The sequence below is a fragment of the Ischnura elegans genome, chromosome 7, assembly GCF_921293095.1.
Source record: "Ischnura elegans chromosome 7, ioIscEleg1.1, whole genome shotgun sequence".
NCBI lineage: Eukaryota > Metazoa > Arthropoda > Insecta > Odonata > Coenagrionidae > Ischnura > Ischnura elegans.
In genome coordinates this window covers 37,044,849-37,058,897 of record NC_060252.1, presented here as the reverse complement: position 1 = coordinate 37,058,897, position 14,049 = coordinate 37,044,849, and the positions used below count along the sequence as shown (strand labels likewise).

Here is a 14,049-nt window from a genome sequence, read left to right as displayed (position 1 = left end):
CGTCATGAAAACTTGCTCTGCCCGCTAGAATACCTTTTCCATCCTATGGTGATGATTAATGCCAGTGGTCAATGTTGCGGCTTTGCATGTGGGAGGCTGTCAGGTTTTTTGTGGATAGTCACATCCTGGTCTTTGAACTCCTACGCAGAGGCTGATGTTAGGTCAAAGGTTGAATTTATGATTCCCGCGTTGGATCACCAATTCCAGATTCACAAAGGCGTATAAAAGGAATTTTCTCATTAACCGTAGGTCCGTATTCGACTTGGTTAACGGTATATTTTTGTCGCTCAGAAAAGGGAAATATTTTTCTTTCCACATCCTTAAGCAGATAATAAAGATAAATTAGAATATTTTTGGATGCAGTAAAAAAAAGTATTTATACTTATATGGCTGTTTATGAGATATATTTATACTTATATGGATGTTTCTCTTTTTTTCTAGCTTTTACGTGTTTCAATCGTTGTGAATTTTTTTCTAACTAAATCAAAAAATATGTTTTAACCACCCAAATTAAAAAAAATTAAGCATGCTCTTTATAAGGAAGACAGATTTTATATGAGTCCAAATAGTTGCGCCAGTTTTATGGCTTCGCTAAAAAAAACTTTTCTTCGCCTTTTTTAGTAAAAAGAGCGGAAATATATGGAGAAAAAAATTATTTACGATTTTTGTGTCCAAAATAATGATTTCTAAATAAAAATTCTGTGAGGGCCATAAATGTGTAAACGTTTGCGAAATGTAGCGCCCATATCGGACTAGGATCGTAGCCACAGGTTGTTGAACTTCCCGCCCACGGCCATTTCGTCTCGAATTGACCCGATACTCCTCTCCCAGGATAGGCTCGCGGAGTTGATTGATCGGTCTGGGAAGGCTTATTTTTTAAATTCAATTTGGAACTCCTATTTCTACCGGTGAATATTTTACCAGTGGTCTCTTTTCTGGTGATTCGTGTCGATTATTACGGTTTCTGCTACAGCATCATAATTGTGTGCATCCTGCTTTATTATTTGGTTTGTTCCGTTTGAATATTGTATATTTGCGTTTGTGTTTCTACACAAGTTTTAGTTTAAGTGTTATTATTAAATTTCGTTACAAGCCCGCGATCACGTGCCTTAATTTTATTTTTTATTTCATAGATTACTGTAAAACGAGTTTTTAGTGGAAATTATTTGTTTTGAATATATTTATTTGTCAAAAATGTGACTGTTGGAACCCTAGATTTTATGTTGATGGAAATACATCAATTTTAACATCTTTTATCCATGAAAATCGAATAATCTGAGGTTTGATTTAGAGTTAAATTTCATTTGATTAGTGTTTATCTACCTATCTAGACGTTTTTGTTGGCATTAAACGTCAATACTCCGCAGGCGAGGTTGCTGAAGCTGTCATACGGTACGGATATCATCGCGATGCTGGTAATAAAATGCTATGTTATTCTTATTGCCTCTTGTAAAGTTATATGTTATCGCTTTGAATACAATTTTCAACATAGAGGCATTGTAAATTCAATAATACGAGTTTGCTGGCTTCTACTAGCCTTAATCGCTCAGCTGCGATACGGAGGACGAACTTATCGCGTCGCGGCAGATCGTAGAGCATCGCGTAGTTCCTGAATGGTAGGCATTCAGTTGAACACGCAAGCCAACACCTCTCATTTAATTGGGAATGATACAGGGGCTATTTTTAATAGGGTGGTTTCCTGTTATTTTTTTATTGCCTAAATCGAAAGATTATTACTCTTGGACTACATATTTCACGCTTTTAGATTTTTAAATGATGATATCTATTTTTAGCGATAAAATGAAAAGTGAAAAATTTCAAGAGCGCGAAAACGCGACGGGTAAGTATGAATCCAAAATCCTGTATTATCCGTAAAAGTCAACCTTAATACCCGTACGTGTAGTGGTTGCTCATCGACTTGATTACCATAAGTCGATCAAGATTGATTTCTTCTCCCGATTTATTTTCACCTAGCTGAATAGATTAGGCGATTTCCTGCATGGAGTATTTCACTGTTATATCCAGTGGCGCCACTTGGCACAGGTTCACGGCGCAACGGCCGGGGGATTGATTTTTTGTGGCTCCATCGCTCCTTTAAGTTCTTTCGAGGAAACCGTCGCCGAAAACTATGAAATCGATGAGGGCCCATTTCAGGAATAGCCTCAAATTTCATCTTATAATGCATTCATTGTGTTTCAATAATATGTATGAATAACTATTTAAAGATTTTTGAGCTTACTTCCAAGTTCTTCACATTTATATTTATTATTTTATTTAACATAAAAATACCCCAGGTTGGGCAGAATCACAGGACACAAAAAAAGATTATTCATCACCCTGAAAACAGCTCTTTGTGGCCTTCACATCGGGGGTTAAAACATATATCAATGGATGAGCACATACAATCATGCCTTGGTTAGGGGTAACCTACCTAGGTGGAACTCGAACCCGCGACCTTCAGTTTGGCAGGCAAAGACTGTACCCCATCGCCACCGAGGCCCGCGCCATCAAAATTCATGCTCCACAAATAATCATTCTCATATTTTAAGTAAGCATTCCATTCGTGGAGCAATGACATTTAATGTCCACAAAATTTATTTTCCTCAAAATAAATGATTTCGTCACAAAAGTTCGTGTTCGCATATTATATAATAACCTTTCTGGCAGTTATTTGACTCATAAATTAGGAGCGTCGTCGTTAGTGTTCCATATCTCGTTAGAAGTTTACAAGAAACGTTATTTGAACATCCTTTTGTTCTCGTTAGAGAAGTGACGGTTTTTCTCGTCACATAGGTGTTACCTCTAGTCTATGTGCAAATTTTGGACTCCGAAAGCGAAATCTCAAAAATTATGTATTTGAGCTGGTATTACTTGTTTCCTTCTACATGAAAGCCATGCGCTGAATGAGTAACGCAACTGCAGCAAGTTCTTAGCCGAAGCATGATATCATCATCTGTTCATTCTTCGATCGGAGTTTGAAGTTCCGAAGAAAGCAGGAAAATCGATGTTATTTCTCCCAATAATTGATGATTATAGATTTTTCGATACTAAAACGAGTCGTTCCAAGAATGGTCCAATTAGCTACATTCTTATTTTGTGCGCACTTGAAAGAATTTTAAGCTGGCTAAAAGGGGTTTTAACGGTCGCTAAGATGGCAGCAATTCCCCTTTGTTTCGCGAGTTTCGATTCAGGGTCTCACAGCATGACGTCCTTGGTTACGAACAGTTTTCTTTTTTGTGTCATAATTACATCACGCGAAAAAGGACCTTAGTTCGTCTAATTCTTATGTGTCGTGTAAGTTGAAAATAGTTTCTCGTTTGGGTTCTCGTTAAGGTGGTGAGACTGGTAAAAAAGTCATGGAATCCTTAATGGAATCACGAAACTGCCCTTAGATCTTTGCTACTTAATGCGCCCTTTCATCCTTTTTGATAATTATAAAGGTGGTGTGGGTGTATGCAGACGGAAAGGTTGCTGAATGCAAATATATCTTTCTATTCTATTTTTGTCCTTTTTTCCTCAAGGCACTAATTACATCTTTTCCGATACTCCGTCGTTAACGCCTATGTCGTTAAGTTTTTGTGGTAGAAGATGTATTAATTAAATTTTTTAAATAATTCAATTTGATAAGAAAGATGCTGAAAGCAGAAAAATCAATGAGATATCTCCCAATAATTGATGGATTCTAGATATTTCGGTATTAAAAGAAGTCGTTCCAAGAATAGTCCAATCAGCTACATTCTTATTTCTGCGCAATTGAGAGAATTTTGAGCAGGCTAAAAGGGGTTTTAACGGTCGCTAAGATGGCAGCAATCCCCTCTTTGTATCGCGAGAGGTGAGTCAGGGAATCAGGTATGCGAGACAATGTAGTGGCAATATTTTTATAATCTTCAAAAGCTCAAAACATGAGGCTTGATAAATGATATGGTGAATGGAATATATGGTTATTGAATGGATAAAATAACTAATCCTGTCAGTCCTGATTATATGGTGTTACCAGCGGCGCGACGGATCCACATGAATGGGGAAAATTCCATCCCACTTAATTTGAGGGGAAAAGTTTCTTTTTTCCGAGACTTATAATTTGAGACATCAGAACTAAGCGCTACCTAAGGATGATGCGCCATATGTACCCCTAGATTAAGTTAAAAAGTGGAAAATTAATTTTAAAATGCAAAATTTGGCTCTCAGAAACCTCTCCCCTCAACAAGTGGTTATATCCTGCACTTTGAATACGATCTTCGTAAGTCGCCAAATTTATCTCGATCCACATCTTGTATTTACTATGTTTAATTTCATTTCAATCTGTCAGGGTAACTAGCAGTGGCGGATACATATGGTGGGCGCAGGGAGCGCGCGCCTTCCGATTGCGGGGCCGCCCGTGTAGCCAAACATTGCAAAACCACTGTTGTAACTTTCTTATATCATAACATGGCATTGTATTTTGTATGTGTATAGTAACTTTAATTAAAACTTTCTTAGACTTTGCATGTGAATTGATTCTTTTTCATTGCGATAAAAGTAAAGGTAACTCGAGATATCTTTTGCGCCCCCCCTTGAGTTTTTTTTCTATATTCGCTCCTGTTTACTAGTTGGTTCACTAGAATTTTGTGGACGATGGGTTGTATAAATTACCTTATGCGGCTGCGTATGTAACCTTACTATTTTCTCACTACGCGCTTTTCTTGACCCGTGCAGGTACACCTTCACATCTAATTGTGGATATTTTTCTTTTTCCATCTTTCTTTGAATAACTTCAAAATCCCTTGGTCCTTCAATATCCCCTCCAGTTCCCTTTTATATCCTATGTTATTGTTAAGGATTTTCTCTCCTCACCCAAAATATCGACTACCTCCTCGACTGTCCTTCTTTACTCCCGTATCACAATCTTTATTGTCGTCTACACTTGCATCTCAGAATATTTATATCACTTCTTACGCGATTTTAACTCTTACGTCAGATATGTGTACTACTTTCCAATAATTCAATTCATTAACTTATATTATTGCAATCCTAAGAACGGTAGACTCTAACGCTCCATTTCCCCTTACCAGGAACTGATTCCTTCAGTTCTTTGATGCTCTTCCTTATGTTTTTCTATAAGAATGAATCCGTATGTGGTATATTGAAGATGGTTGTGGGTGGACTGGGTTTTTGCTAGTACGACATGATCTTAAGTCATGTGAAATCCTAGTTTGGGACTCTATCTCTAATGGAAATACAATCACCAGCTCTTAAACATTCGTTTACCCCCAATGTAAGGCTTAATCTCTGCGACGAGTGACGATCTCGCCTGTCAGGATACTTGAGAAATATTAGTCAAAATCATGCGGTTTCCTTCCTTCGAGGTTTGACTCTTTGCATCTCTCGCGCGTACTCGGGCTTATAGTGCTTATCAAAAACTTTGGTAATGGATCGATAATAGTAGGGGGGCCAAGATAAGTCAAACTGTAGAATAACTCATTTTAAATAAGGACACACTATGATATAGCAAGACAAGGGTTCCACGGATTATTTTAATTGCTTATACTTTTTTATTTTTCTACAAATTTTAGTCGATTACAATATTTGTTTAATAATAATTTCCAGTTATTGTATTCTTAGTGTAGTTTGCAATGGTTTTTTGTTCATGTACTTTTTATTCATTAAATTAATTATACATGAGCACATGTTACCGTGATTGAGCTACTTTTTTTTAAAGCTTATTTGTAAAATGCACTGGCGAACATGGCCTTATTTTCATTGAATGGCAACCTGTACTTAACATTGTATCTTCTGGGGTGCCTAATTTCACTGATTATATCTATGTATCTAGGTGTGTTTTTGTGCAGTGAAATAAATACTTTATTATTATAATTATTTATATTCTTCAAAATATGTGCGAATGATAATCTATTTGACCTAGGGGACCGAGATCAACCGAAGGGTGGGATGGCTCATTTTTATTTTTCATTTTAACATGACCATGGGTTCCACGGAATACACGAGGGTATGATTCATTAATTAATGGTGACTGCAGTTCTTAATTTTTATTTATTTTCCTCATTTTGGGAAGGGGATAATTTCCGTACCGCCTGGCCCTCCCGTTGGCATGTATAAGACACCGTATAATTACCACAATGACACGTGGAAATCCTAGCCTTGAAAAATTCACTCCACCATTCTTCACATCGCTAATGACGTCATTTGTCCGTCTCCTCTTGGCGTGTGGGAGGGAGAGAGAAAAAACACATCCATCCACATGCGGATTACCCACTCGTTTTCGGTTTAAGCGCGCCCGGGTCAATGGCGTTTTTGTCTGGGCCGAAGGAGAAGGATCCACGACATGAAGGGGGGGGGCGCCCCCTTTGCGCGCAGTCTGCACAAAACCATGAGGAGTGTGGAAGGGCGTATAAGGGCACTGGGACAGGAGTCGGGGTTTAGGGGTACGACGAGGGAGTCCGTCGACGAGGAGGGGGGGCTTCGGTAGTGTTGTACGGGGGAAGGCGCTCGGAGAGGAATCCTTTTAATTGATCAATGCAAACGGAGGACTGCGCAGGCGCAGCAGGAAGTGCCCGGATTGTGAAGGGGGTGCCCTGGCTGGATGTGGTATCCCTACCTCTTTTCAAGGCAGTCGCTCTCAGAGCTCTCCAGCGGGCGCTTTCGCTTTTTTTTAATGCCCCGAGTGGCGGGTCCCTAAGACCTCTGGAAGGAGCGGTGACCTCCCTGGGTGAGGACGTGAACTTCAGGGTACACGGAAGGTGTACCAGGAAAGGGCCCTGAGATATACCGGAGACATTTTTCGTGGGAGGAAAACGGTTTTTGAGACAACTGCGCAGTCCAGCTCTTCACCTTCTTTTTCCCCGCCTCATACGTCTGCACGCTTCCACGGTGAGTTCTTTCTGTCTAGTGTTCTTGTTTTGTCACATGATACTAGTGGTGGTGCATATCCTATTTTCTATGTCGCTGCGAATGTATCAGTTTTATTGATACGCGATCGATTTTCGATTTTTTTCGGGATGTGCACGAAGAGTGGAGGGAAATCAAGCGTTAGCATTAGACAACTTTCGGAGAAAGCCGCCTAGTCCCCGCGTAGGTTGTCTGATAGGTTGAATGGTGTGTTATTATGGATCTAGCAGAATATACTGGGGAGTAGCTGTGATTAGGAAAGGCCGGGAAAGCGGTGCTTGGGAACGTAGTGTTGGTATTATTTTTGCCTTTAGACGTGCTCCAACTAATAACCAAATTTATGCTTCAATATTAATTGATATGATTTTTTTCGGAAATGTCCACGCTTTTATAGGTACGCATATGTGCTATTTCCTTTGCAAAATTATGTACTTATTTATAACTGTGTAATTTTATTGTGGGGATAAGTATATGGTGCAAGGTATTTTAGAGTTTCTCGATACATGAAAGACACTATAGATGGAAAATAGTGCATTGCCTATTTTGAATACGTATCTTGTTTACAGAAGTGGCATATCTTAGTGGAAAGAGATTTAAATATAATCTAATCAAGGTATTAAGTCACCCATAATGCACAACACGAAAATACACAGCCTCCTCAAATTTCTCTTTTCTTACCCGTCCTTTTTTTTACCAACCCTTCCAAACGCTCTTTTAGTAACTCATGAGGGGAAAGTAATTTTTGTTATTTAGGACCCAGGTCGAATTTCTCCGTCTCTTTCTGGGCTCACGCGCTTTGTAAACGGCGTGATGTGTTCCTCTTTTCTGTCGCATCACTTCTCTTTACAGGCCATCCGTGATAAGTATTTGGCACGAATTAATGCGTGCAAATATTTCGTGGAATAATGTATTCGGCAACATTACATCGTCCCCACCTCTAAGGCCAACAAAAATCCATACCGGAGAGGTCGCCTCGGTAGATTAATTGGTTGACTCTCGACACGGATGTGAGGGAACGTGGTGTGAGATCAGGTCAAGGTGAATAAGTTCCCATTCCAACTAATTGGATCTTTAAATTCCTTTTCCTTGAAAATGTAGTGCAATCTAAAAACTGATCATAAGGCTGGTCTTCGGTGTTAATGTCATAGATATTCGATGAAAGTCAATACTGATGAACCAAAAGTAATGTGGAGTAAAAAAGTAAGCATTAATTGGGAAGAACATAGCATAGAATTATTGACGGATATAATTGGGGTATGTATTTTTATTTTGGATTTCGTTGTTATTTCGCGGAGTTGCGAGGTTCTGTATTCAATGTACTGCGTAAATGAATTCACAGTTGGAACTATGAAGCTCACGTGTATAGCGGATCCTCGCAATGTCCGACAAATAGGGATTGGGTTCATATCAAAAGCTTTGGAGGGATGACTTCCGCGAGAATTAGACATGGCGCAATGGACGAGGCCTTGCAATGCTCAAAATTTTTGTCGTATTTGAAAGGATTTTTTAATCCAATGAAGAGATGAGGTCTGAGATTATCAGTAGGAATCAGGTTAGTTGCCATAACCCGATAAATGTAGCGGTTGGAAGAGATAAAAACGGCTGCTAATTTGTAAAATTTGGAGGTGAAAAATTGCAAGAATGGAATAATGTTTCTTAGGAGAGTCGCAGAGTTGAGGATTATGGAGAATCTGGGAAAAGGATAGAAGATTAATGAATTTTATGGGGAGTAACAATAATAAAAATGTGTGGTAGTGCAGAGCTGCAGGTTGCCGTAATGATAGAGCCTTTTTTAGAGTCAGAGAATTTTCCTGATTAGTTACGAGCTTGAATTGTCTTAAAACAACGGCTCGTTATCTTAGCGCCTCGAACTAATTCTTATGTTAGATCATCAAATGAAATAATTATGTCAGCTAAAACTTAAGTGACGGCCAGTGATATTTCGTGTTTCGTGAAAAGTGTGCCTTAATCTCAGAAGCCGTAGGCGAGAAATACCTATTTAATTAGCGTCGATTATAGGAAGGTTATGACCTCACATGCTTTCTTGTTTTCCAGCGGATTTGGCGTCAGAATTTCGTAATTTTCGAAACTAGAGAGTTCCACTTATCTGTTTGGGCATCGTGGGTAGATGTCAATCTGACATGCGCATCCGGAGTTTAATCCTTATTTAATCGTTTTTTTTTTCATTTACTTCTCTTCGATTCCATTTAAAATGTATAATGTATAGACATATGTAAATGTGAAATATTTACCTGAAGGTGAAATGAAAATTTACCTTATGTATGAAAAATAAGGTGAATGGAATAACATTTAACGTAGGTGAAATAACATAGCCTTGGAGACACCTTCAACAATTACTCTTACATAGGTTTAAATGTAATCTAAAATCACCATGCAAGCCTTGTAGGCAACAGTGTTTTTTCAATTCTCATGTTTTATATTAATTGACAGTATGTTATCAACTATCGGAATGCCCTACCTCGACTAATGGTGCTTATATGGTATCTCCCCCCTACAAATTTTCATTCAAATCGACATTTTAATTGTTTTATCCCCATGAAATTCTTCTCAAAATCAAAATCGTTTTGGTTCTTATTTTTCGCGTACCTAGAAATCATCCCTTTGTCTTTCTGATAGGGCTTTCGTGTAATTACGACCTTATACGTCTCTAGCGTTCTTTAACCTTTCTTATGCATCTCTCTCACCAATTTACTTTCCTTTCATGTCATACCCATGGCCATGTGCATTTCTAAACTAGCTTTACGCTTTTATTGTTCAAAAAAGTAAAATGCTACTATTTGCGTTATCTTTCAGCTTCTGTCGATTTTGTAACCATTACCAGTTTTGTATTCCAAAGGATTGAGTTTAAATATTGATTCACTTATAAAGGAAGATGTTTATTTTTATCTGTAATTAATTATTTGTTATCGGATTAAATTGATCACAAATGTCTAACAGCAAGTTTTTACTAATATTACCTAAGATCCCATTAGTGCAACGGCAAGAAATATAATTGCGGAGCGATGCAATTTTAAAATTTGAGAATTAAAACAGAGTTATTATAGTAAGAAAATCTGCCACGCAAGAAATAATTTATTAGCATGCGGTATTGATAGAAAAATTTATAAAGAACATTGAATGGCATTTTTAATGAAATTTCGAAAATGTATACAATGTAAAATATACTAACCAAGGGCTTTAATGGGAGCGAAAGAAACTTGTTGAAAAAGATAATGAATTATTTACCATCGAAATTTCCTATTTATGGCAATTGCAATAATGTGGTATTTCTATAATTTACATAGATATTTGCTAAAGCCGTGGCGTAGAGAAAATTTTCAATTACGTTGTACGGTTGGACATCTTGATAACTCTACATCTTAGTTATGCATGCAAGTGTATTTCCAGGAACAACACTTTATTTGGAAGCGAAGCGAAATTAGCCCTTGATACTTTGGCATGGGGTCGAAATTGTCAGCTTACATCAACCGCTTTTTTGAATTGTTAACTCATAAATATGTCTCGATGTTGGCACTTTGAAGCTGGGGCTTTGCCCAAGCGTCGAAATTAAATCGACATAAGTCACTCGATTTTCCATCATATTGGAATGCTTCAATGCGGCAACATTTGAAATCTATAATCGAATCTGCTGGATTTGTTTGCGAGTAGCGACATCAGAAATCATTACCGAAATTTTTATTATATAAATAAATATATATATTATTTCTATTACTTCTTAAAAATTATATAAATAAATATTTCATTGTGTCAATTGCCTATTTAAGCGATTTTTTCTTCGTTGTCAAACAATTGGCAATGACATTTTCAATTTTGTAGCACTTTCAATTTTCCAACTCTCTGTAGTTTTATTTTTTTAATTGTATTCGAATGAAAAATGTGAAACTTTTTTATTTGATTGATTTTATTTGCATAGATCATTTATAAAAGGTTTTGTTCAGTTTAAAAATTTTTTAATCGGTTTGATTCGAAATTAAAATCGCTCGTATCAGTGTGATTCATGGATTCTTACCGGTATGTGCGAATGTTGTATTGAGAGAAATGGCGTGGGAACGTATTGTTTTGTTTTCTTTCCATCATTCTAATTCCCCCTACGTCTTCAATGGGGTCTTACTTTCTGACCAAAATTCGGTATTCATGAATTAGATTGACGTATAAGTATGTTCGATAAGCTACTTTTGTAATGCCAGGTTACATGCGAGTTCTAATGGGAGCGGAAAAATTGTTTTTTTTTTTTAAGAAATGAAGTTAAGAATAATAAAGTTAAGTTTTGCCTAAGAAAATTCGAGAAGTGTTAACGGATTTTAAAATATGGAAGTTGTTTTATTTTTTATGGTCGACTTGTAGAAGATTTTGGTGGATAAGTGTATTGTTATTGTTTTAAGACTGATAAAAATGAATGGCAAAACATGCTGTTACATCAGAACTTTAGGTTATTGTACCTCATGCGAATTTAGTCCTAGTTGGTCATTTTTTCAGTCATCTTGCGGCCCTAATATGAGCTCAACCTCTTATCATCCCCTTCCTTCATACCCATTAATCATTTATAAGTTAATTCTATCATCTTGAAATTTTAAGGGTCGTAATACAGGAGGTCTTTTTAACGTTACCTGTTTCTCAAATTTGAAAAAAATACCTCGGTATTTTCTTAAAAGTGCAATTTTTTGTGAGACGTAGTGGCAAATGTTGACAAAGGTCCGCTCTATAAACCCTGAAAAGTTGCAGATGATGACGATAGTTCGCTCTGTGATTTAACTCGAAGAATGGTTTCTACAGGCGAGGATAGAGCTGAGCCCAGACTTAGCCATAGTTGCGTGACTTTCACTATTTCAACATTTACGGGCCAGTTCCGTTTCGCGGACCATCTCTCACTTCCAGGATGTGGTTCGGGGTTCCTGAAGGTTTTCACCCTGGCTATGAACCCAAGAATCTTCGATCAGCTTCCTAGCGCTCCACTCACTACGCTTCGACTTCTTAAGGTAGTTATAATTGGTTAAATTTGTGGCGAAGAAGATAAAACGTCTAGCCTATACATCATCTTAAATGTTTCCTCTCACAGCGGACTCCAGCATCCCTTTTCACTTAGAACCCGCTCTAACCAATGCTTTTTCTTAACTCACCCAACAGCTTCCTCTTCTGTCCAATTGGTCTAACTATCCCTCGTTTCTTTTCCTTTTGGCCTATTTAATCTTCCCCACTTTTCTTTTTATCCACATCTCAAATGGCCGAGTCCTCATATTGACCTCTTTCGTCACAGTGCAGATTTCTGCTACATAAAACTGTTATACTTCCTATACTTCCCCGTATAGTTTTGAATTATCTTTCTTAGTATTTTCTGATAAATTTCTGGTCATTCTTTTCTATACTGCATCGTCTATCATCATGGATTGACCAAGTTGGCGCTTATGTTTTCCTCATCAATCTCCTTTTCCTGTTAAATTCTTTCCCCATAAGTCTTTTCTCATTATTCTAATTACTCATTGGTATTTACTATTGGTTGCTTTCAGGTATAACCTAGTTATTTGAAATCGTAGGATTAAGGCTAGGTGAAACCAAGAGGAAGTTATAAAACAGTAAGTTTTGACTAATGAGAGGAGACAAGTCTGATATTAGGAAGGCGGTAATGTGGAATTCGGACATTCATCTTTGTTCAGAGTTCGTAAGTCTTTTTTGCTATTCTATAAAGAAGCGCTGTTTAGCCCTACGTTTCCATCCATTAAAGAGATTTCAGAATAAATAATTTTACGAATAGAGTAAAATTAACAAAGCTGCAAAACAATTATTTAAAAGGTCTAATAAAAATTAACTATAAACGAAAGGAACTACCTGAGGAATACAGTAGCAGGTGCTCAAATATGGAATTTTCCTTTGAAGAAAATGATACAATTGACCATTAAAACTGGTGGGGAGGGAGAATTATGTACCGATAATGGAAACAAGGTACATACAAAGATTTGACCAGAAATGAGAAAAAATCTGAGTTCAATACTTATAAACTGAAAATTTCGATCTTTCGCGCATTTTCTGGTGTCTCCGTAAATATTTACTTCTGACAATTCCTCAATTTTTTATATTGACGCTTATGATCGCTTGGTTGGCAAGGGTAGAGCTCATCCAAAGCAAAGTCATTCGATCGTAAATGACACACTTTCATAGTTGTAAATCTTGTATTTTTCCCGAGACCTCCAGTTATTTCATACGAATTTTTTGCATTCTTAAAATTGAACCGGGAGAAATTTTTGCTGATATGCTTCCCTATATTTGAGTTTTGGGAAACTCAGCACAGATTCCTTGCCTTTCCGAGGCCAGAATTGTTCCCTTGAGTTCTCCAAGCCTCTTTCAACGTAAGGGAAGTGGGAAATCTTCATTAGCGACTCATAAATTCGAGTCAAAGCCATTTAAAACTATTTTCTCATGCATAGTGGTAAGGACGATTCGTATCTCCTTTACTACAATTTAAACTTGTGACGCTTATACCTAATACTTCGGAAAACATACTGTGCGATTGATTTCGGAGGAAAATGGTTTGGCTTTTAATGAGTACCTGACCAGCAATTTGGAAATCCGGATAATTTTTTCATCGTAAATTCCACCCGTGGTGTAAATATAAGTTAATAATAAATGCATTGGATTTCCCATATTTTGCCTTCCCTTATTTTATTTTCCCATATTTTCTTTTATTAATCGATGCTTCTTAATTCACAATTTTTTTGACAGAATATTCGAAAAGTATCCATTTTGAGTTTTTCAGCCTCGATAGAATCTCCTTAAACTATAAAATATCGTTAAAAACAAATAATCTGATAATGATACGCTCTTTCAAGAACATATTTTGAGTTTTTCAGGCTCGGTAAAATCTCATTAACTGGTAAAATATCTCTAAAAAACAAATAATCTGATTGTGAAATAATCTGATTTTGAGTTTTCCATACGCGGTAGAATCTCCTTAACTGGTAAAATGCCTTGAAAAAATAATATTATTGTGAAACACTATTTCATCCCCATTGTGAATGAGGGTCCCATCTCTCTGCGCGCTGATCGACCGGCGGGCGTGTACAATCGAAGCGAGGGCATCTGCCCCACCTCACCCCCTCCCGCCCCTCCCACTCTTCCCCTCCGATCAATGCCCGTGCCCTCCTCCCGAAT

General features: G+C 37.4%; 1 protein-coding gene across 20 annotated transcripts in view; it reads left to right on the top strand.

Annotated features, from left to right (window-relative positions):
- Nucleotides 1–14,049, top strand: part of LOC124162902 (MAP kinase-activating death domain protein) — a 146,003-nt gene that overhangs the window by 7,822 nt on the left and 124,132 nt on the right. For 2 of the 20 annotated variants that reach the window (XM_046539624.1, XM_046539623.1), the window contains exon 1: nt 6,617–6,867. The exons of 16 other annotated variants lie outside the window; for them this stretch is intronic. The gene's annotated coding sequence lies outside the window, so the exon portion shown is untranslated. Of the gene's footprint in view, nt 1–6,616; nt 6,868–14,049 lie in introns of those variants that run through there. 2 more of the 20 variants (XM_046539622.1, XM_046539605.1) reach the window with 2 other exon arrangements.